General features: G+C 39.5%; 1 protein-coding gene and 1 long non-coding RNA gene across 2 annotated transcripts in view; one reads left to right on the forward strand and one right to left on the reverse strand.

The window, feature by feature from the left end:
- Window positions 1-738: 738 nt before the first annotated feature.
- On the reverse strand, window positions 739-3,659 carry LOC116102572. Its single transcript, XR_004123228.1, has 2 exons — window positions 2,014-3,659; window positions 739-1,916 (listed from the first exon to the last, which is right to left on the reverse strand). It is a non-coding gene; the product is annotated as an uncharacterized LOC116102572 (long non-coding RNA).
- Window positions 3,660-10,662: 7,003 nt separating this feature from the next.
- Rab30 (RAB30, member RAS oncogene family) overlaps window positions 10,663-21,475 on the forward strand; it is a 95,259-nt gene continuing 84,446 nt past the window's right edge. The window contains exon 1 of the mRNA XM_031387379.1: window positions 10,663-10,874. The gene's annotated coding sequence lies outside the window, so the exon portion shown is untranslated. The remainder of the gene's footprint in view (window positions 10,875-21,475) is intronic.

The following is a 21,475-nucleotide window of genomic DNA, read 5'->3' on the forward strand; positions in this document are numbered from 1 at the left end:
GCTTATAAAGTTTTAGTCTAAAAATAATTAAACTCAGTTAAGGGCAGAACTGTCTTTCATCCATTCATTTTGGAGATACTTTGTAGGCACATCCCTAGAAGATATTCTTACTATGTTTTCAGGGTCATGGCACTCAATGGATAATGATATAACCCTTAACATATATTCTGGGTTTTATTTGTGCCTGAGCATTTGTGCAGCACATTCATGCAGATGCTCATGGAGGCAAAAGGGTTTAAGATCTCTTGGAACTGTAATTTGTGAGACATCAAATTTAGGTATTGCGATTTCTGCAGGAGCAAGGGCTCTTAACTGATCTGCCATCATTCCCATCCCTAGCAGATTTTACTTATAAATACATGGACAGTCATAAACGTGTCCCTGTTGTAGCCTAGTCTATTACACTGGGGTCAAATTTTAGAGGACTAAGCAACCTACCAGTTTTATAATTTAACAAGATATCCATTTAACAATTACACTACAACTACTGTGTAGATGTCAAGTAGAAAGGCCCAATTCATGTAATACCATCTGGCTAAGTGCAGCTTGTTGGTGTGTGAACAAGTCTTTTGCTGAAGGAAAGAAGAGTTAGACTGTTTTGCAATCAGCTTTTGGAGGGCATTATAAATCTTGAAGGTGATTTTTCTACCTCCATTGGTTTACTACCATTTTCTAGTCAAGTGTTAAAACTGTACATTCATTCATAACTATCTTTTTAAAAATATTAAAAAGCAATGGTGGCCATGCACACCTTTATTCACAGCACTCAGTGGGCAGAGGCAGGCCGGAACTCAAGGTCAGTATGGTTTATAGAGCAAATTCTAAGGACAGCCAGGGTTACAGAGAAAAATCCTGCCTTGAAAACAACAAAACAAAGTGGTTGAGTCTTTGTAGCCCAGGCTGGCCTTGAACTCAAGATCCTCCCACCTCAGTCTCCCCAATACTGGGACTTAAAAACATATGCTTAAAACATTAAAACTGGATCAACTGGCTATAGAAGCCTCCAACTTCAGCCTTTGGAAGGCAACAAGTGTTCTAAATTATAGGCTAATCTGGGCAACTTGAGCCTTGTCTCAAGACTGGGTGGTGGTTGGTGAGTGTACAGAAATAGGACTGAATGGATGTAGCTTTGAAGGAATTAGAGATGCCCAGTGGTTAACAGTGAATGCTGTCCTATTATTGGGCTGGAGTTGGGTACTCAACTTAGTTGTTGGGACCCTCATAGTTACTTTTAACTAGTTACAGGGAGATCTGGCACCTCTGACATCAGCACTAACCTATTCCTACCACCCATAAAAAATAAACCCTTTAAGAATAAATACTAGCACTCAGGAGGTAAAGGGAGGTGGGCTGACAAGTTTGGGGCCAACCTGGTCTACAAGGTAAAACTGCCTTAAAAAGCAATTATTCTTCTAAAACTGTGATATATCTACCATACTTAGAGTACTATATAATCCAGGCAGATTAACTGTCCTGGAAGGGAGATAACCATAGAAAGCCCTTCATCCTATATGCTTAGGACCAACAATATTCAGTTCTTGGAAGTTAGACTAGCAGTGGTCTATGTGTGTATTGTAATGTGTCCAGGCACCACCACAGGTTGGCACTAGGAATCAGAGATCAGTAACTCTGTTACTAAGGACCACTCATAGTTAAGTAGTACAGTACTGATAGGGTCAGATTCTGGTCTAAGGCTTCCTATGTGGAGCAGAGGGGCATGGGAATCATTCTTCACTTTTACTACTGTATTTGTCTAAAGAATGTTTTTGTCTAAATTGCTTTTCATTCTGGACAAGCATGTGAAAATATCTCTCTGTGTATTATAAGGATTAAGAACTGTTGAATTGTGAGCTATGAACACAAACTCCAAAAATCTTGGTATTATTTTTCTTGGAGAGTGGAGTTGATCGATCACACTGTAAAGACAAAATAAATAATTATTGCAGCATAAATATTTACATTTGAAGCCTTTAAAAATGTATACAGTTCTAAGCTAGGAATAGTGGTACATACCTTTAATCCCAGCAACCAGGGTGTTTTCTGAGATATGATCTTGGAATGCCCAAGCCAGCTCTTAACTCAAGCTTTCAAGTCCTGGTATGTTTATGAAATAATGCCCAGATGGTGTGCTTTAAACAACTTTTGTCACCAGGTCTGTATGACAATGATTGTTGCACCTCTTTGGGATAGGTGCAGAAAACTTAAATTCTCAAAAAATGTTTTTCTTGATCCAAGTAGCAGTTCCTGTATAGTGGACTAAGGTTGAACAAACCTGTTATATTTGCAGCTCCTCTCCTTGTTAAACGATACTGTCAAGCACCAGTTCTTAAGGTTTTTATTGTGCTACTTTATAATATACTTTATAATAGTATGTGAGTTCAGGCTGGCAGGTTTAAGTTCAAAGAACAACTTTCCAGAGGTTTTTCTTGTAAAGTGCGTTCTTGGGGTCAAACAAGTCAGGTTTACCTTCTGAGTTACCTGGACAGCCTGGACGTGTGCTTAAGTTTCAAAACTGGTAATTCCTATAGCAAGCGATTTAAATGATAGCTATATATATATATACATATATATATATATATATATAGACTATGTCACTCTGTTTTCTGTTGAGATTATAACCTTATGAAGCTGATATTCTTACATCAGAAACTACCTCTCCAGTGCCTATTTACTGAGCAGAGTAATCCCATGTACTGCTTCCATGGAGCTCCGTGAGTTTACTATTCTCCAACACTGCTCTTCTATTCACTTGTGTCAAAAGGCTCTCACCAGATGCACCAGACACAGCCAGGCCCACATTTTCAATACACCTGCATCGGAGCTGTAAGAAACAAATGGATTATTCTAACAGTAAGGTTTCACCATAAAAGGAAGACTTCTTAAATGCAAATTTTTTTATAGACAGGGATTTGCTAGGTAACCTTAGCTGTCATGGAACTTGCTCTGAAGACCAGGCTGGTCTCAAACTCAGATATCCACCGAAAGGTGTTACCACCATGGAGTTTTTATGTGCATTGTATGCCTGGTGTCCAGAGGTCAAAGGAATTAGATCCCCTGAAAAAGGATTTACAGCCCATAGTGAGCCACATTTCCAGCCCCTTAAGTTCATTTTGTAAGTATTTTGAATTAAATGGGATAAGGCACACTTTCAATGTTGAGATCTTTTATTTTTTGAGATAAGGCTTTTACTGCACAGGCTGGTGTCTACCCTACTTCACTAGCCTCCTCTGTTCGAGGTACCACTCAACTAGAGTTAAGGCTCCCCCTCTCCCTGACGGGCTTTCTCTGTGTAGTTCTGGCTGTCCTAGAACTTGCTCTGTGACCAAGATAGCCTGTAACTCAGAGATCTACCTGCCTCTGACATTAAAGGCATGCACCACCACTGCCCAACTTAGAATTAAGTTTTTAAGTTACATTATTTTCATGTATGAGATTATCAATGAACATAAGGCACCCTATTAAAACTTTATAGCCAAGGTTTTAAATCAGGGGCTTATAGACAGTGCCTCAAAACTGGTTATAAGTTAATTCTTTACTTTTAGTGACTTCTATTAAAATCTGAATATAATCTGGGAAGATAATCAAAATATAATTCTCAAAAATATTACAAAATTTATAGACTTCACGTGTATGTGTTTTTCTTTTTTCTTGTTTTTTCCAGACAGGGTTTCTCTGTATAGCCCTGGCTGTCCTGGAACTCACTCTGTAGACCAGGTTGGCCTTGAACTCAGAAATCTGCCTGCCTCTGCCTCCCAAGTGCTGGGATTAAAGGTGTGCACCACCACTGCCTGGCATGTATGTGTTTTTCTATTCCTACTTCTTATAATAAAGAAAAAAATCTAGGCTGGAGAGATGGCTTAGTGGTTACAAGTTCAATTCCTATCAACTATCTGGTGGTTCATAGCTACTACCTATAATGGGATTGGATATCTTTTTCTGCTGTCTGTAGACAGTGACATACTCACATACATAAAATAAATAAATTTTAAAAAATAAAAAATGCCTAATGTAAATAAATTACAGTATTAGCAGTAAGTATGACTGTCCTGATTGCAGTGCATTTTCTTATAATATCACTGCAGGTAGTTTGAAATATGTCTGCTGGACACTAGCTGAGGCACTGCTGATAACCTAGAGTTAAAAAAACATGTAATTTTAAGATTTTTTATTACTTTCTTCCTAAATCAATCCAGTGTACTTTATGCACTTAAAGAGTTTTGTTTTTGAAGAGATCTCTAGACAGCAGATTGAAAAAGGGGTTCATGACACTGAAACAAGCTATGTCATGGCTTAGATTTAGGGATATAGGTTATCACTGTATCTCCAGGCCCTTGAGCTCAGTACACAATTGTTATTGAGTCAAAAATTTACAATTAGCTCAAACTTTGGTTCAAATATTGACACTTTTATCAACATAATGTTATAGGGCAGCTTCTTACTCAACACCTTTGTTTTAATGACACATTAATAAACCCCGATTTACAATTTCCCTTAAGTATACTCACTGAATCTAAACACCTTTGTGGTGTTGGAAAGTATTCTTCACTAAATAGCAAATGTTCTGGTATCTGTCTTGGAATTTTAACAAGGATGAGACATCCTTGTTAAAGGATGGGAGCTAGGCTTACAATTAGGAGTTAGGGCTGGACATGTAACTCAATGGCAAAGCAAGCACTTGTTTGCAAACACAAAGTTAGAAGGTCAATACAGGTGTCTGGTAGGGGCAGGGGACTCAAATGAATTAGGACCATCTATATGGAGAAATTTGAATCTGGTGACAAATTATTCATGTTGGTGTTTTCTGTTGTTTTGTGAGATATGACTTCATTATGTAGTCCCTGCTGGCCGCGAATTCAAGAGATCTCATTGTCTTTCTACTGCTAAACTTAGTAATGTGTTAAGAATATTTTAAAATTAAGATCTGATTCAGACCTGACTCTTCTGATATCATAGTCAGTGCAGAAACAGAGGATCTAGACACTAATAGTCTTTTTTCCATTTTGGAGTTCTATACTGGCCATTCTTTAAGCAGACCACCTGACCTGCACAACTTTAGGTACCTATACATCACATCTCCCAAATGGGTAGTTATATTACTCAGATGCTCTCGTTATTTCAATCTTTAATGGTAAGTCTTTTGGTTAACTGTAAATTGTATATGTAGAGATTTTACATATTATATAGGGTGTCACTAAATATAGTATTGATGGCAGTTAAAACTGAAAGAACACAGATTTATAATGCGAAGTCAATTTTAAATGCTTAAAAGTGGTAACTTTTAGTATTTAGTGAATTTTAGTGCAAAATGTTGTTTTTCCCTCAGTTTGTGTCCTAAGATCATACACAATACTGCCTTTGGGAATATTAAGTACTTTTTCATATACTTCCTTAATTCTTTGGAAAACTCAATGAAGTAGGCATATAAATTTTTATATCAGTAAAAGCCCAGAACGAATATGTCAACATTATATGAAAGTGAGACTCAAACACATCCTTCTATTGCTAAAGCCTACACTAAATGATAAAATCAGCTTTCTGATTAGTCATGACCATAGATGTATACTTACCTACCATGATGTGCAGTAGAAGAAACGGCTTGACAAACACTTTAGTTTGACATCAATCAGTGTACATGTTTTATCATGCATGTCCAGTATTACTACCTTTTAAGACAAATCTGTCATAGTATTTGAAGTACCCTCTAAAAATTTACTTACCTCAACTATGACAGGCTATCAGGAACTCATTTTTATGTCAGCATGGTGCATGGGGTAACCCCAGCACTAGGGAGGCATAAGCAGGGGGATCTCTGTGAATTCAAGGCCAGCCTGGTCTACACAGTGAGTTCTAGGGCACCAGGCAAGGCTATGTAGAAAGATCCTGTCTCAAAGAAAAACCAACTTATTTCTACTTATGTTACTTGAAATTTATTCTGGACCATTGCACAAGTATTAATTAGTTACCTAATTAGCATAGCATAGAAAAAAAGGGTGGCAAGGTGGATAGGTTTGAGGCCAGCCTTTTTTTGTAGATAGCCCCAGGATAGCCAGAGCTACAAAGAGAATCTGTCTCTGAAAAAAAAAAATGTGGTGGTGGGGAAAGGTATGTGAATATGTGCAGGCTAAGTGTCTTTTGAACCTTGATTTCTAGTTTTTCATTTTTATAGGACTCTTACTGTCTTTAATATTTTTCATTTATCTTTCCAGTTAAATCTCTAGAGAAAACAGGTAAGTAATGAGATAAGAATAACTTCAGGCAATATCAAATTTGATTTATAATTGTTAGAATTGGATTTATGACATTTATAAAGGGCTACACTGCCTGTCAGTTGCTTCTCTCCTTTTGCATCTTTTGTATGTGCACAATCATACATTTCCCACAAAAGTAATTTAATAAATTCAATCATTATGGATTTCTCTTGTCAGTAACAGACCAGTAGCATTCACTGAGCATTTAAAATTCTCTCCAATAATGATTTTAAAGATCCCAGTTGGGTTTGATGTGCATTAATGAAGTGCAAATACCATGCTTTAGGATGAAATTCCTCAGTAGGTAAGGTTCATGGTTACTGCTTACGTCTTGCTGCTTTGTTTGGTTTTCTTTTGTTTTTTGAGTAGTGTCATAAAAAATTCACAAAACACAAGTTTGGCCATACAGGCAGCCAAGACTTCAAAGTGGCAATCATGAAATGAAAAAGAATTCAATGAAAAAGTTTCCTGTGGTTTGACAGGAATTCCCCACACAGTCCAGGCTGGGCTCCAAGTCACAGTTTCCCTCTTTCTACCTCCACAATGCTGGGTTTTAGAAACACAAACCACTAAGTATTATGCAAGAAATTTACTGCAAAAGTATTTCAGAGATCCTTTTCTTTGCCTTTTTGGCTGGATTTCCCAGGAGAGTGTAAATCTAAATGTCCCCAGATTCCTTTAGGACATGATCACTGTGCATTGAGGTAGGACTGGACTTTAGTTTCTAAGAGGGGATTAAGAACGTTGTGAGAGATCAATGGTTAAGAGTACTTGTTGCTTTTGAAAAGGATCAAGTTCAGTTTCCAACATCCACATAGTGGTTCAAAACAATCTATAACTCTAGTTCTAGGGCAATCTAATCTGAGACTTTCTTCTGACCTCTGTGGGCACCCTAATAGGCACATACTTGATGGCAAATACCCAAGCATATAAATCTTTAAAAATAAGTAAGTCATTGCTTCTAACATTAAAAATAAACCTTTTTAATTCTGCCTGCCCCTACCAATATTTATCTCTCAGTTTCAAACCTCTTATCTTTATTTGGTACCTGTTTTTCTCTATTCCATTCATTCCTTAAACCCTGAAATGTGTTGACTCTTTACTATATTGTTAATTCAGAGTTTATATGAAAAACAGCAAAATATAGTAAGCCTTCATGGGGAAATAATGCCAGCTTGGGAAGTAAAATGCTCAGGAACCATCTCAAAAGCAAAAAGGAAGCAGTTTTAGAAAGACATACAAACATGAACACTCAACATGGAATAGGCTCAGGAACTAAAATCCAATGAAGGCATAATGCCCAGCAGGATAATCATACTGAAAAAGAAAGCAATCAATGTAAGAACGCATCACCCTTAAAGAATTCTCAGCTGTGACAGTGCTGTAACATGTAATTGCTAGTAACCTATGCTACAAAATAGTCTGTTTCCAGGAAAGGCCACTTATTACATACAAGGAACATGCTATTTACCCGCAGTATTGCAACTGTAATTGAAGTACTCTAAGACAACATTACCCACAATAAGCTTTGTATAATACCACTTTAGAAGAAGACATAAATCCTTCCACAATTATTTCCTCATACTTACAAGCATGGTTTTGCAAAGGTTTTTTTTTGTTTGTTTTTTTTCTTTTTTTGGATAATTGTGTTGACTGCCTGAACTCTGAACAAACTAAAACCCATTGGACTGCACCCTTTATATAGGTGAGGGGCATATGTAAATTTCATTTCAATAACGCTGCATATAAAAGAGATACAATTCAGGAATACAGTTCATAGCAAGATCACATACACAGCATCATCAAAAATTCTCAAAGACCTATGAATGTATACCTACTTACATAATTGGTTGCAGCTGAGCATCTCCGCATACCTGAATCTCCAGAAATGGTTATATTCATTAACACATACAGTTTATCAGCATATATTCTTGCAAAGACATGTTTTCTAGTGCCCTTTAATTATCCAAGCCTGTGAAAATCTGAGAAATAAGATGGTAAGATAAAGAAAGCTTGCTTTTCTAGGTACTCATTAACTAATATAAATCTGATGCCATTTAGATTTCAAATTTTGTGAGATATTTGTTCCATTTACCTTAAGCCATATAGGAAATCCAGTAGCAGAAAATCTATGTGAAAAAATGTCTAGAACATGACATTCTTATTGTCTAATATGAATTAAAGATTTGCTCCAAGGGGGGGAAAACCCTAAAAACTCCCCAAACCATATTTGCTAAATCCAAGGGTGCCTATCTGTATCAACTTGAGGAAATGGGGAGTATGGCATTTACCGTAATCAAAGAGGAGGTCTGAAAGATACATGTTTTTTCCTGGTAAAATGTTTTCCCTTTAAGTTTCTAAAGAATATGTAATTTTTTCCTATGAAAGTTGATACTTAATTTTTAGTTTTTCTAAAAGACTGATATTTTTTTCCACACATTTATGGTTGATTATCCATTATATAGAAGGCTAGAATACTTCAAAATACTCAATCACTTATAAATTATAGAACCCATTACATTATATTGCCCCCCCCATTTTTCACACTATTTTCACCCATCCTGCTATTTTCTTTCAATAAATCAGTCTTCCACATAACTCAAACTATGGCTATTGCTCATATATATGTCTTATAAAACAAAGATTCATTAGCCTAAACCATTAAGGACAGAAAGGAAATGGTAAATATTTCCTTCCTGGTACTTACCCATCTTACAGGCAGAAGAACCATCGAGTTTCTGAGGCTTTTATGTTGCTGATTCACAAGTATGGCTCTTGCCTCTTCTGTGGCTACTTCTTACAACATAAGCCACGTCTCTGAAAACTGCCTTTTTAACTACCATCAATCATCTCCAAATATCTTCGAGGATTCCTGTTGTGTTTTGGCAATTTTAAAAGCAGTCTGCCTAGCTTTCTGAAAGGAAGACCTACTTATCAGCTGAATTTTATTAATTTCTAACAGAGGCACAGTATATATTTTCACTGATGCAAACAAACCAGTGCTGGGGATCCAATCCTGGGTCTTGACTGTGCTGTGTGAATCCTCACCACCGAGCTAAACATCTCCTTTGCAAAGCTAGGGAGGGAAAACACACACACACACACACACACACACACACACACACATTATGCATCTCAACATTTGTAACTTTTCAGAGACCCTCAGTAGGTCTTTTGGCATCTTTCTATAGTGAACTTCAGAACCTGAAAAACAAACACACAGTACTGTTTTAGTTACTGGAGAAAATGTGTAATTTGAGATGGTGAGCAAATAAGCTTAAAGTTCTTTAAGTAATATCTGAATGCATTTTCATTGGTTAAGGGTACCAAGTGGGTAAGGGAAGGGGATGATGTTTAGCTAACGTTATCTGTATGAAGATGTCACAACGAAACACATTACTTTACACAATTAATATAGGTAACAAAAGACAAGGGAAGTTTGCTATGGTTATCAACTTCGAATATAGGCAGTATTTTAGCATAGTTCATTCAGCGTTAGTCCGAGTAAGACTGCTCACTTGCAGCCCCTTTTCAACGTCGTTTACTTTCGCTAGTGGGATAAGAAAGATTAGGTACTAACTTCTTTTGATAGATCCTTCCTTTGTCATTTTCAGGGCCAAAGCTACAACCCTTCGTGATCACTTTATCTATCAAGAAGTCTCTTTGAGGCCCTTTGCAATTCACGACGGAACGAAAATTCAGTGGTGGGGGTAGGGATCCGACACCTGAGGAAGCGATCATGAGGGATGAAGAAAAATGACAAGACACACACACAAATAAACCTAGGTTTAGCTCCACTCATAGGGTTGCAAGTGAGCTTTTCGTCCTACAGGCGCGAGGCTCGTCGTCCCGAGTCCCCACACCACAACAAAGACACCTTTTGCCCAGACAGTCTCCCTAGGAAGTGGAAGTCTAAGGGGTCCTTCACGCTCAGAAGAAGTAAAGCGACTCCCTGTGTTCCCCGGTAGCGAGGCCTTGTGCAACCCCTGCAGGTGGAGGTTCACTCCGACTCGCGATGCCATTTCTGGCTCCACGGCCCTTGCGGTCCCCAGTGTAGCCTCCGTCCAGTCCTAACCGGTGCGCGAGGCTATCAAGTTCTACATCCTAGCCTCACCATTCTCACCATGCCACCTCTCAGCTCCACGAGCCCCCCGAAGCCTCGGCTCGCCGCAGCTTCAGGGCTCAAACATGGCGGCCGGTCCGGTCCCTCTCTGGGCGCTCTGACCAGAGCATCCTGGGTATTGTAGTTCCAGCTGTAGCCTCTGCTTCTCTCCCGGACTTTAAAGGACTACAGATCCCGGAGTGCATAGCTCTGGAGCATGGCTATTGGGGCCGCTCGGACAGAGGGATGATGTCATTGCAAAACCCTACTGCATTCATTGTGCTACGGTCTATCCAACCCCCGCCCCCCCCACCCCACCCCCGCTGCTGCTGCTGCTGCTGCTGCCGCTGCTGGGCTCGCTATTGCCGCTTGCTCCGGCTGAGCCCTGAGTAGCAGCAGGACCAGGGCAGGGACTGACTCCAGTCCTTGGACTTAGGACACCGCAGCACCATCTCTTGCGTGCGTGACTCATTCGTATATCATTTCTGTTTATGCCTGGGGTGGGGAGAAAAATCCCAAACCAGGTGAGTTGAAGTGATTTATTCAAATCGTTCTCCCAAGTTATTCCTCCCGCTTAGTTCTCAAGGCTTTCTTTTGAGAAGATGGGGCCGGGAATGGGGTTATGGATTCGGGAGGTTCTCACTGGCGCTGCTAAGAGCCAAATAGCTCTATGCAATTTGGGTCACTGCAAAGAACAACTCCTGCAACCTGCCCCCGCCAGAGGACTGGTGCCTGCCAATTTCCTCGCCTCAACTCCCTTTAACCTTTTTGAGGTTGAGGGAGGGGGCTGGGCTGGGAAGGATGTTGGGAAGTGCACTTGGAAAACACGAGGAGGGCAAAGGTGGGGGACTGCAGTCCTGTCATTCCAGGGTCCCAATGCTGAGGTTTGAGTGGAAAAGGGTGATGTGTGGGGAGAAATGGAGACAGTGATTTAACGTGGCTGTACTTCTTGAGAACATTTGTGTCGCTTGGACTAGTACACACTATTTTTAAGATGAGCATGTTTCTCTTGAATAGCTTAAGTTTCGTAGGGCTTTATTTTATGTTTGTATGTCTGTGTCGTTTGTCTCGCCTTTTTCTGATGATTTGAGGTGCAGTGTCCTTTAATGGTGCACTCCGTGCCAGTCAGAAATATTTCACGTGTCTAGGGAAGGTTGTCTTCGGCTGCTAGAAGCAGCATTTTTGTTAAGCGTTTTTATTTTTGTGTTCATCCGACTGCGGGATTCGGGATGGTTTGGAAGTAGAATTTGTGCTTGTGTGAGTGTTTTAAATTACATCGCGATAGGCTCTTGCCACTGACAATGGTACTGTAACAAGCTGAGGCTTAGTCTCCACTCAGAAATAACGGGTTTGCAGACGGAATCGATTAGGGAATCTGGGTGCTTTTTTTTTTTTTTTTTAACACTTTAGGGAAAGGAAAAGTTAGATGTGGTGTCACCCTTTACTGGACTTTACTGAAAGGTATCCAAGAACAGTGAACCTGACCCGGGAAACTAGGGAGCATGGTAGTGTGCTGTTTGTTTGAATTTTGTTTTTCAACGAACTGACACATTTAATAAGGCAGGCAACATTCTGGCTTGTATGATGCCGGCTCTCCTCTTAAGAGTTACAGGGATGAGCGCTGCAATAAATATGTTCCTTTGAGATAAACAGCTGGCTGGCTCCGGAACAGATGGGGCCAGTCTTAGCTGAGAGATATACAACCTTGGAAATGAATGGACTTTGGGTCAACCACACCCCCTTTAGGAATGTCAAAAGAAGGAGAAATGCCAGAGTATTTGCTTAACTCCAAAAGGCTAAAGCTTTTTCACAGCCTCTGCCAGCGTTAGAGGAAAAGTCCTTACTGTCTGTCTGTAGCTTCTGGGAACCAATTTTATTCATTTTTAGTTTAGATGCTCAGGTCTCCAAAGTTGAAGATGCTGGGTGACACCTTGTTAAATGCTTCATGTTACTGAATGAAAAGGACAGTCCATCCTATGGGCTTTGTGAGTGGAGGGATTTATTGGGGTGCAATGAGGAGCGGTTAGATTTGGGGAAAGCTCAGCATGCTGTATTTGTTTCTTCCTACCCCTTTGTGATGACTCTCAGCTCTTCTCTGTGCCTTTCTTTCTCTCCCTACCCCATTCACAGCTCTTCAAACTCCATTTTTCCCCCTTGTCGATTTGTAGTAAATACTGCTTTTTCTCTCTGAGGATTTCCCCTGTGTCAGGAGAGTATCTTGTCTCTTTTTCTAAGTCACTTTCCAGGCTCTGTACACCACCCTCTGTACCTTCATGCTCCCTTCCTTGAAGGAACCCTGGAGTTAGAAGATGTAGGCTATGTGTGGATCTTTATTCAGTGTCCTCTTTGAAGAGGTACTGGCATTTTTTTTTCCCCTTGGAGTCTGTGCCTGGCAGGGTAACACCGGCGAGCCTGATCCAGAGCTGGGACTGTGCTTTCCAAGGCAGACATAACCTGGGCCCAGGAGCGTGTGGACAATGACATGCAGGCCTGGAGCTCTTGTGCTCTTCCTTTCCATGGCACTGCTCAGTCCCCATGGTTCAGCAAACATCATCATTCCCAAAGTAGTCTTGAGTAGCTTCTGCTTCATTTGGTATTTGTGTTTCTTCCCTATACCGGGGAGTGGTGGGAAACCAGTGGATCTCCTTAGCATGATGCTGAGTAGCAGGGCAGGCAGGCAAACTGCTCATTTCTGTTCTTGAAGGTAGTTAGAGCCCCTGCCATTTTGTCTTCTTTGTGGAAGAAAGTAGTTTGTTGTTCTCTGCTGCACTCCCCAGGACCTGGGTGTGGTGGCAGCTGTATCTTCTTTTTACTTAACCAGGAATTTAAAGGTCATTGTCCATTTGAAGTCGGCCTGTGTGATAGGTGATGAGGCTTCTTTTGTACCACCTTGCAGTACTAATCTCTCTTTCCTGCAATACTCCCTTTCGGGGTTTGGGGATGAGGGTTGTTCAGTGGGGAAGAGGAATGAGATGAAGATTAGCTGTCACTGCTGTTCTTATGACTTTCAAGAGCTGCAAGTTTCTTTGTGCCTCAGTGTGTACATCTACAGAGGGACACCAACCTTTGCTTCTGGGTTTCCTTGGCTTTTTGTTATAGTCCTCCATGGTAAAGCCTGAAACGTATTCTAACAGTAAATGTCAGTTGAGCAGGCATTGTGTGATAAGCTCTGTGGTGCATCAAGGAAGACAAATATTCTCCCTGCATTGAAGTATTCCAAGTGTCATGTATGCTTCTTCCCAGGGCTTTGCAAGATGGGATGAAAGTACCCAATAGGACTCTGTTCCCTTTTCTGGTGTAACCAGGGAAGGTTTCCTGTAGGAAGTGGCATTTGAAGGGACTTGAGTGATCTGACTTAATTTGAGGTGGCAATGGGAGTTGCTTTGAGTACAGCAATTAGGGTTTGTAGGCAGAAGGAACTGCACATTCAGTGAACAAAGAGTGGTGAGTAGGAGTCGGAACTGGAAGTGGTGGGAGAGGCTGGAGCCAGGGCAATTTTGAATGACCAGGTGATCTTGGTCTTCGTCCTCAGGGTAATGGCAACTTAGGAAGTACTTTAATTATCTAGATGAATATCACGTGTGGAATTACATTTAAAAACACCCTATGGTTATCAAGCTGGCTCTGTGGGTAAATACACTTGTCATATAAGCCTGAGGACCTGAGTTCAGTTCCTAGAACCCAAGGTGGAAGGAGATGACTGACTCCTAAGAGTTGTCCTCTGACTTCTATATGTGCTTATGTGTAGGACACACACACACACACACACACACACACACACACAACAATAATAAATGACAGACATTTTTAAAAGCTAGAGAAGAAAAAAAAAGCTAGAGAAGAAATTGGGAGGCATGTTTGGCCAAGTTGAGTTGTAGAGACTGAGTAGGCAGTCATTTCTGGAGTCTTGGCAACAGGTTATGACATTTGACTCTTGGTTGAGACTGGAGAGACATTAGGTTTGAAAATTATAATTGTGTAAATGTATTATTGATTGATTAGATGTGAGAATAGGAGGAAAAAATAGGATATGGTTTATGGTTTGTTTTTTTTTTTTTTCTTTTTAAGCAATCCAGATGACTTTTATATAGAAAAAGAGGAAGCTGATTGGGCACCTGAGTTTGTTCAAGAAGGGGTGGTGTAGGGCACTGGATTCTGTTGAATTTGAGGCTTCTGGGACAATCTAAAATCTTTGTTTTATTCTTCCTATGGTTATGTAGGATGTGGCATGGTAGTCTAAGGAGGAGAGATGTAATGAGGCTGGGATAGGGTACTACTTATTCATTGATGTATAATATTGGAAATGGCATATTCATTTTCAAGGTTTAGTTTTCTCATCTATAAAATGGGTTTATCCCATGACAGTATGTCCAGATGTAGGTGCATCATGTTAGGAATGCAACATCTTGTGAAATTTCTCTGAAGGAAGAAGGACAAATGAACAAATGGATGGGTAAATAGCAGTTCTAGGACAGCACACCCCCTCAGGAGGCATTCGTTCTTGGAGGGTGGGAATTTAAAGATGTGGCCCCGAGCCTTCAGCTCTAGAAATGAAGGCCAGGAGGAGGTTCCCAGGCTTTGCACAGATTAGGGACTTTGCATGTTTATTAACTGGATGGACTAGCCTGGGCTCTAAGGGTACTTTCCTTTCCCTCCCTCCCTCTCTCCTTTCTTTCTTCCTCCCTTCTTCCCTTCCTCCCTCCCTCCCTTCCTTCTTTCTTTTCTTTCTTTAAGATTTATTCATTTATTATGTACATAGTGTTCTGCCTGCATATATGCCTGCACACCAGAACAGGGCACCAGATCTCATTCTAGATGGTTGTGAGCCACCATGAAGTTGCTGGGAATTGAACTCAGGACCCCTGAAGAGCAGTCAGTCCAACCTTTGAGCAGTCTCTCCAGTTGCTCCTAGAATACTTTCTAAATAAAGAAAAATTTCAACATATTGAAAGATGCAATTTGTAATAATGAAATGTCAAATGTAAATGGCTACTACCAGTTCATTTTCTGAGACCTATATAGTCTTTGAGATGTTTTGTGGAAAAGTTTAGGGAAATTCAGAAGTATTTCAGTTCTGGTTTCTTTCTTTCTTTCTTTCTTTTTAATACTTTCTTCTTTCTTTTTTTTTTTAAGATTTATTTACTATTATACATAAGTACACCTTAGTTGTCTCCAGACACACCAGAAGAGGGCATCAGATCTCATTATAGGTTGTGAGCCACCATGTGGTTGCTGGGATTTGAACTCAGGACCTTTGGAAGAGCAGTCATCAGTGCTCTTACCTGCTGAGCCATTTCACCAGCTCTTTTTTTTTTTTAGACAGGGTTTCTCTATATAGCCCTAGCTGTCCTGGAACTCTGGTTTCTTGTAGGGCTCAACTTCCTAAATTCAAGTTAGTTTCCCAAAAATCATTCTAATGGCCAATAATATCCCCTGAATCAATGGACTTTTGAATTTTATAGATCAGTAACCAGATAAACACAACTGGGTGAACTATTTACAATATTTTTCCTTAGTAAAGAAACAGTTTTTCTGTAGCATGAAGAATTCTCTAATGTATCTTTCCCCCTTTATTTTATTACACAGGAAGGGTTAAAAGTCAAAACTTTACAATGTTATCAGTACTTAGGAGATCATTGATGTATTTTCTTGGCTGTAGTGGAAATGTGACCATTCTTGAAATGAACATTTCCAAGTGAAGAGGAATTTTATGTAACCCACAGATAACTTAGTTTCAGGTTCCTTCCCACAGGAATCTAACCTTTGAAAACTAGGAGCTCAGTTAGTCTATGGTTCTTGGGATTTTATTTTTCTTTCAATGTTGGGAACCAAACCTGTCCATCAGGAAGATAGGACCCATGAGATCACACGTTAATTTGTAAGTGTTTGTGTGTTATAGTTTGTTTGAGCAATCCTGCATTTTCTCTTATCATTACACATGCTCCTGGACAAATCACTTAACTTCTTTGAACCTGTTTTGAAGGAGGATTGTAGTGAAGATTAAATGAGAATATACTTTCAGATTTAATTATTGTATACATGTATCTGTATGTATGTGTGTGTGTGTGTGTGTGTGTGTGTGTATGTGTGTGTATATGTGTGTGTGTGTGTTTAGTGCCCTCAAAGGCCAGCAGAGGATATTAGATCCCTTGAAATACATTACAGATGATTATGAACCACCATGTGAATACTGGGAACTTGACTTGGGTCTTCTGTGAGTAGCAATACTCTTAGCCACCGTGCACACCATCTCTCTAGGCTTGAGAATATATTTTAAGCATCTAGCACTAAGCCTGATATAACTGGTGTTCATAGTGGTTTTACTTTTTTTTTAAAAAAGATTTTTTTATTTTTATGAATTTTTACAGTATGTATATACCACATGTATGTATACACATGTGTGTACCACATGTACGCCTGGTGTATGCAAAGCCTGGAAAAGGATGTCAGATCTCCCAAAACTGGAGTTATGGATGGTTATGTGGGGGCTGAGAACTGAACTCAAGACGTCTACAATGGCAAAAGTGTTCTCAACTACGGAGCCATCTGCTCAGCCCCATGGCAGCTATTTTAAATATTACATTTATTTGTAACTTTCAATGTTTCATTTATTGGGTGGTGCCTATTTAGTACTCACAGTAACAAAGGAGAGATGGTGTGATGAACCTAGCTGGAGCTTACTTACATCAGTCAGCTGGAGTTGCGGGAGTAGAAACCAGCATTTTCGAGAAGTGTTTAACTTGCATCTAATCATGAGGAAATAATTAAACACATCCAAGTTGTGGATTACACTATACACAGGAGCTGGCCTGTGATCTTCACAACATCATGAGTGATTCATGGAATAGAATGAAAGGTAAACATTAAAGAAGGTTAAAGAGATAAGACAACATAATGGCCTGTAATCTTTGATTGACTTCCTAAAAACAAAAGAGAACAAATCTTATGAGGACGTTTGGGGAAATTTGAATGGGAGTGGAACCCGTTAGGTGGCCATTAAGTTCCTTCTTGAAGTGTAGTGGTGTAGAGGTGCATGCCTGTAGTCCCAGCACTCTGGTGGGCGGATGTCTGAGTTCAAGGTCAGCCTGGTCTACAAGAGTTCCAGATAACCAGGGCTAAACAGAGAAACCTTGTTTGGGAAACCAAAACAAAATAACAAGCAAACAAACAAAAATAAATCCTTATCGGATGTAATGAGTCCTTTGTTTAGTCCAACTTGTGCTGCTGTTAAATGTTGCTTTCAAGAGTGTCACAAGCAAAACAAAAAGGCATGTTTGTGAGGTATTTCTTGATTGATTAATGGAGGAGGGCTGAACCCACTGTGGGTGGCACCACCCCTAGGCAAGTGGTTCTAGAAGACATAAGGTGCCTGAACCCGAGTCTGGAAGCAAGGCAGCAAGCTGCCTTCCTCCCTCATTCTGCCTTGGGTCCTGACTCCCAGGTTTCTGCCTCAGTTCCTGCCTTGGCTTTCCTCTTCTAAGTTGGGTTTAGTCAGTGTCTTACCACAGCCACAGAAACCTAACTAGGACATGCATGTAAAATAGCTCTGACAAATTTGCATGTGCATAAGCACATAAATATATGCTGTCTGTAAGGTGCTGGCACCTCTGACTAAACTAGTTCATAGCAATCGTTCCTGTGATTCCAATGGCATTTATTTTTTTAATTAATTTATTTTTTTAGGAAGAGTGTTATTCTTGTTCTCATAAAATCTTTCCTACTTTGTCAACCAGAACTTATGTACATAGGTTAAATACAAGGTCCTGTACTGGGTGTTCTGATAGATAAATAAAGGTGGAGCTTTCCTTACACCCCACTTGATTCTGTGAGACTCAGATCTCTTAGTAAGGTCTTCAAAAGGAGATACACTATGAAGGTGTATTCTGTATGCTATCTTCTTCTTTCAATCCTATGCAAATTAAAAATGTTTAAAGTACATCGATTGGTTGTGTGTGTGTGTGTGTGTGTGTGTGTGTTTGGAGGCCAGAGGTTAAGACATGTCTGGTGTCTTTCTTAATCCCTCTCCTCCTTATTTTTTGAGACTAGGCATTTTAATAAACTTGAAGCTTATCTAGTTTGTCTGGTTGATGAGTTTCAGGAATCCTCTTGTTCCCCTTCATTAGTGCCAAGACTCCCGCATGTGCCTCTGAGTCTTGCTTTTTGATTCATTTGTTTGTATGTTTGTTGAATTTGAGGCAGGGCTTTTTTGTGTAGCTCTGGCTGTCATGGAGTTGCTCTGTAGACTAAGTTAGCTTGCCTCAGCCTCCTGAGTGCTGGGATTAAAAGTGTTCTGCTACCAGGCCTGGCTAAGCTCAGCTTTCTAAAAGCACGTGTGCTTGGGCTGAGTGATTAAGAGTACTGACTATTCTTCTAAAGGTCTTGAGTTCAATTCCCAGCAAAACTCATGGTGGCTCATAACCACCTGTAATAGGATCCGTTGCCCTCTTCTGGTGTGTCCAAACACAGCTATAGTATACTCATACTCAATGTATATAATATATTACAATATTATATATAGCATATTACAAATACATATACATATATATACATGTGTGTGTGTGTGTGTGTGTGTGTGTGTGTGTGTGTGTGTATTTAATGGATACTGAGGATTTGACTCATGTCCTCAGACTTCCACAGCAAGCACCTTACCAGCTGAACCATGTCCCTTTAATAACCCTTTTATTAAAAGAAAAGCTTGATTCAAAATCTAGTCAGATATGTTTCATACAAGATAATTAGTGTCCTTTAGTTGTTAGTTTTTAGAGTAGGATAATATATATCTGTTTTCTTGTCTTGGTGTTAAGGTCTTTGAATGTCTTAAGTCTTTTGTTCTGTAGGCTGAAATTGGAATTTTCTGATCATTTTCTTATTATTAAACTTGGGTTAAGGATTTTGGTTGGAATTTTCAGCTGCACCCCTGGCCCCTTGCATCTTAGGGATGTATAGGGTCAGTCTGTTAATTCCCTAGTGATATGAGGGTTGAGCCTGTGGTTAAGGTGGGAAGTCAGGATTTCCCATGGAAAGGACATCAATTGAAATGACCAGTATAAGGTTTCTCTACAACTCTCATTTAACATTTTCTAAGTTCCCTCATCCTATATTTATCATATGATCAGTTAGCTTCCAGCTCCTGCCTGCCACTGCAGACACCCACTACTGCCCTCCGATGTATTATGATCATTATCAGGCTTCTTCCTTTTATGCTTCCTGATATTCAAATTGTCTCAAATGTAACCTACGAGAGACCTATCTTATAGTAATTCTTAAAAACATGCAATAAAGTAGGCAAGATGCTCATGAAAGTAAGGAAACTAAGTCTTAGAAACCACAAGTAATTCATAGTGTGATTAGTCATATAGCCACTTAGCAGGAGAGACCAGTTGCAAATATTGTATGTACTAACTCCAGAATGCTTCCTGCTACTCCACGCATTGTCCTGGCTGTCTGGGAACAGAGTGTCATCTGTCGAAACCAAATTAAAGGATGGAGTGCAATCATTGCAGCATCTTGCTGATAGAAAACAATTGGAAGTGTGCAACAGCAGGGGATTGGATATGTTTACCCAAGGGAAAATCTTTAAAGCTACAAACAAGAGTTTGAATGTTCTATGAGGATATAAATCGTAAGAGATAGAAGTAAGTGTGAAATGTGTTTTGTGAGGGGATATAATATTTTGAATTTGCACAAAGAAACCCTGGAAGGCTATCGAAAAATACTATGGTTACTGGTAGAAAGTAGGTAATGGACAATGTGTGGATTATGGATAGTGTATGTGTATACATGTATACTGAGATATTTTGATATCCATATATCGTGACAGGTTCTTACTCTGTAGCCCGGGGTGACCTCGGACTTAAAACAGTTCTTATGTCTGGTGTTCTGAGTGCTGAGATTCTATAGGCTGGAGCTACCATCATAAGTATAGAGTATTGATTCTAAAAGTAGCTCTATTGATGTGTGGTTAACATATATCACAGAAATTGCCCTTTTAAAATATACAATTTAATATTTTTAGTATGTTGATCAAGTTGTATAGTCAACTTTAGGATTTTTTGCTCACCATAAAAATGTTATCACAATCAATTTTAAGATTTTTTTTAAATTACCACCAAAAGAAACTTCATGCCCCTTAGCAGTTATTTGCTATTTTCCACACCCCTATCTGCCCAGCTCAAGGCTACCTCTGTATACTTTCTGTATACATTTCCTGTTTCAGCCATTTAACGTGCATGGAATTATACCATGTGTGGTCTTGTGTGAACAACTTCTTTCATTAACATAGTACTTTCAAACTTCACCCATTATGCACTCTGTATCAGTGCTGCATAACTTTTTATTATCAAATAATATTCCATTGTATGGCTATTCTGCATTTTATGGCTCCATTTATCATATTATGCACAATTTGAGTTGTTTATACTTTTTGGCCAGTTTGAAAAATGCTTCTGGCAACATATAGTTTAGATTTTTAAGTGGATATATGTTTTGATAATTACTGTTGAGGATGTGGGTTAGAGAGATAGCTCAGTGGTTAAGAACACCTGCTACTCTTCAAGGGATTCTGGGTTTGATTCCCAGCACCTACAGGGAAGCTCACAACTCCATGCAATTCCTGCCCCAGGAAGTTTGACACTGTCTTCTCATCTCTTTGGACACCAGACAAGGGTATGGTGCACATATACATGCACACAAAACACTCATATACATAAAGTAAAATAATTTATTTAAAAAGAGTTCCAGTTTTTTCTACTTCTGTGCCAATATCTGTTAGAAGAATCATTATATCTATTCTAGTGAGTATATAGCATATTGATTTTTTTTAACTGTGTCAATACATTAACAATGTAATATCGATCCTAAAACTAAAATTTAAAAACTAGAAAGAGAGACCAGAGATCTGGCTCAGCGGTTAAGGGATGTTCTTCCAGAGGGATGTGGGTCCAATTTCGCAGTACTCCCATGGTGACTCACAACTCTATGTAACTCTAGTTCTAGGGGATCTGAGGCTCTCTTCTAGCTACTGTGGGTACCAGGCATGCATGCAGTGTACAGACTTACATGTAGGCAAGACACTTGTCCTTATTAATTTTTTAAATGATTTTTGAGAGAGAGGCAGAGAGAGAGA

The sequence above is a fragment of the Mastomys coucha genome, unplaced genomic scaffold (genome assembly GCF_008632895.1).
Source record: "Mastomys coucha isolate ucsf_1 unplaced genomic scaffold, UCSF_Mcou_1 pScaffold21, whole genome shotgun sequence".
NCBI lineage: Eukaryota > Metazoa > Chordata > Mammalia > Rodentia > Muridae > Mastomys > Mastomys coucha.